Source organism: Mesocricetus auratus, unplaced genomic scaffold, assembly GCF_017639785.1.
Source record: "Mesocricetus auratus isolate SY011 unplaced genomic scaffold, BCM_Maur_2.0 contig_7710_pilon_obj, whole genome shotgun sequence".
Lineage (NCBI taxonomy): Eukaryota > Metazoa > Chordata > Mammalia > Rodentia > Cricetidae > Mesocricetus > Mesocricetus auratus.
The window spans coordinates 29,628-32,879 of record NW_024434320.1 but is presented as its reverse complement, the minus strand read 5'-3'; positions in this window follow the sequence as shown (position 1 = coordinate 32,879).

Sequence of the window (3,252 nt, the reverse complement as noted above, 5' to 3'; positions counted from 1 at the left end):
GTATTGAAAGAATGTACAACCACACACATCTTGAAAAATAAGTTTTATGTTGCAAGTCATCTCTTCTTATGATATTTTGTTGTTGTGGCTTTTTAAAAACAAATCTAATTTCAGTCATTATTTTATGCATATGTGTTTTTTTCCATTATGCATGTCTTTGTACCCTATTCATACCTTGTGACCAGGGAGACCAGAAAATGGTTTTAGAACACCTATAACTGGAGTTACAGATAGTAGTAAGCTTCTGTAGGTACTGGGAATGGAAACTGGGTACTCAGGAAGATTATTCAGTACTTTTAAAGTAGTTTCCAATCCAAGTTTTCTGTTCTTGATTATATTTCCTGTGTAAGGCAGCCTAGTCAGGCTCAGATACTTGTTGATGATTAAAAAGTGAAATTCTCCTTCATGTGAGAGAATTATCTTCAGGCAGGAATGAGTTCCCTAAATACAACATCGACAGCCTTTAAACCATATACATACAAATAACAAAATGGACTCATCGGGATATAGTTCTATGTTTCAGTATACTTATTCATATATACTTAGCAAGGAAGAAGTTGGAAGGGAAGTATGTGTAAAGGAATGGAGGGAGAACAAAAAAGGGAAATTAATATAACATGTTATAATTTAAAATTTATAGAAAAAATTAATAAAAAAGAGGGGCTAGAGAGATGGCTCAGCAGATAAGAGCACTGGGTGTTGTTACAGAGGATCCAGGTTCCTGTCCCTGAACCCACATTCTAGCTAACCATATGCTATAACTCTAGTCCCAGGTGCGTCATGCCTTCTTCTGGCCACTGTGGGTACTGTTCACAGACATATTCAGAAAAAAATGCCACATAGCTAAAATTTACAAAAATGTTTCAAAAAGAATTCTCTACAGTGATGTCACAGCTCTGAGACAGACAGCAGTTAGGGCTAGTTAAAATGAACTCGTTCTGTTCTTGCATGGAAGCAGCTGTAACCTTCCTGTGAACCAGCCAGCTCAGAGGCAGCTTTGTTCTTAGGTTAGTAGAGCTCAATATAACCATTCATCTAAGAGCAGAGTATATAGTGCTGTTAAGTGACTTTTCCTTGACATTTTGTGTATTTGTGCTCTCTATCATTTGTATCTGTTACAATTTTGGTACTGGTACAGTTATCTTTTAGATCAAACGTAAAGGTTGACATGTAGCATAGGCTCCAAAGTACTCTACTTGCACAGTAATTTCCTTGGTTTTCAGCTGAGACCTTTTGGTACAAGATGAACATGCCAGAGGAATTTTTCCCATTATTCCCATACTTTGAGGTAAGAAGATCCCCAAGTGTCCTTGCTTTTACATTGTGATCCTGTTCAGAGCTGGATTTGCTAACTGAGGATGCTTAGGAATAGGCAGAGCTCTACGTGAATGTGTCCAGACTCCCTAAGTAAAAGCCCCATGAATCCTTTGTTTAAGAAAAACATTGTTTTGGAAATGACTCTCATGTTCTCCCTGCCTCCTGCAGGTAGGAAATCTTTCTTAGCTCTCTGTCTTGGCTATAGTGAGGACTCTTCTTGGTAGACAAACTGCTTAACTCTGGAATTAACTAAAACACAAATAGTTGGGTACACTGTGAGGAAATTCTTAAATGGTTTTGAAATTAAAGACCCATCTTTAATCTGGATTATTTGAGGTGATGAGATCTACCTTCAGTGGCAGTGCATACTTTTAATCCCAGAACTCAGGAGGCAGAGGCAGTTGACTTTTCTGCGTTTGAGGCTAGCCTGGTGCACAGAATGAGTTCCAGGACTACACAGATAAACCCTGTCTCAAAGACACAGAAAAACAATCAAGCAAAGGATAAGATCCACCTGTAATCTGAATTGCATCTTCTGATAGCAATTTGCATATGTAAAGGGTATTGAGGAAGGATGTTCTCTGTCTTTGCCTGTTGCCCTAACTCTGACCAACAAGTTCATTCCTTTACTGTCTCTCATTAGAGCAAACTTCTTTGGAATTTTAGTGTATACTGAAGACCATCTGAGACATCCAGCCTCATGGACTCAACAACTACTGGATTCTTTAAATTTTAATAGGTAGACAGCCCTTGTTGGACTTCCTGGACTACAGCTTGTGAGACATTCCAGTTTCTACGTACATGGGCAGATTGACCTTTACCAGACCTGTTGGTGTAGAGAACCTTGAATAATTCAGCTGTGTGTTTTTTTTTCCTTCTTCACCTGCCCACTGAGGAAGGTGTGCTGGTTAACAATAGTGTGCATAAAGAAATTATTGCTTATGTCATTTCTTAAGCATTTATGCTCTTAATGCTTAAAAGAAGGCTAGCATTGTTTGCACAAAAAATTGGTGATTTCCCTCCCCTGAATAGTAAATGAAATTACTTCTGTTGAGTAAACTTTTTATGTCATCTTATAATAAAAACTGAAAAATCCCTTTGTTCTATTAATTAAAAATTTTCTATATGCACCCTTGATAACAGATTTTGAAGAAATCATGTAAGATGATAAAGCATTTGAATGGTACAATAGATGTAAAAATCAGTTTAAAAGAAACGTTTGTTTTTACATTAAATGTTTATTTGAAATTAAATGATTTTGTACATAAAGTTTAATAATAATAATAATAATAATACATTCTTCCTTGCTCCATTATTCTCTAAGTATTCATCTTACCATGAAGACTACTCTTTTTATTGTTCATTAGTCAAGAGGTTGCCCTGAATTCTGGAAGAAAACTTCGAATGCAATGGAGCCATCATCCAGCCTGTGGGAGACAGAGCTATCATTATGTTTTCTTACCTGGTTCCTGCATTTTTCTTCTGGTTCGCTGAAGTACCTGTGACTCACAGGTAAAAAGTACCTTCAGTTCACCTGACCTAAGCGTGAAGCCAGAGAACAAACATTTCTTTTGTGTCTTTAAGTTTCTCTTTAAAACTATGAATATGTTGGGCACCCTTCCACCCATGGAACAGGAAACCTCTCCACTCCACATTGAGGAAAGGGCTGTGCAAGCTAGTCATAAAGTGTCCAGGAGGAAGAACGGGGAGTGCCTACAGAGTTCAGGAAGATAACAGGGTCAGCATTTGGAGGCAGGTGAAAGTGTTAAATACATATCTCTGCAAATCTGGAAAAGGTCTGGATCTGGGGTAGAAGGCAAGGTCAGGAACCGTTGTGCTGTACCTTTAAGCACACTCTAGTCCTAAGAGAGGTGCTCTTATCACCAGCCAATCAGGACCTCCAGGCCGAACTGTCAGTCAGAAGTGGTGCAGGGC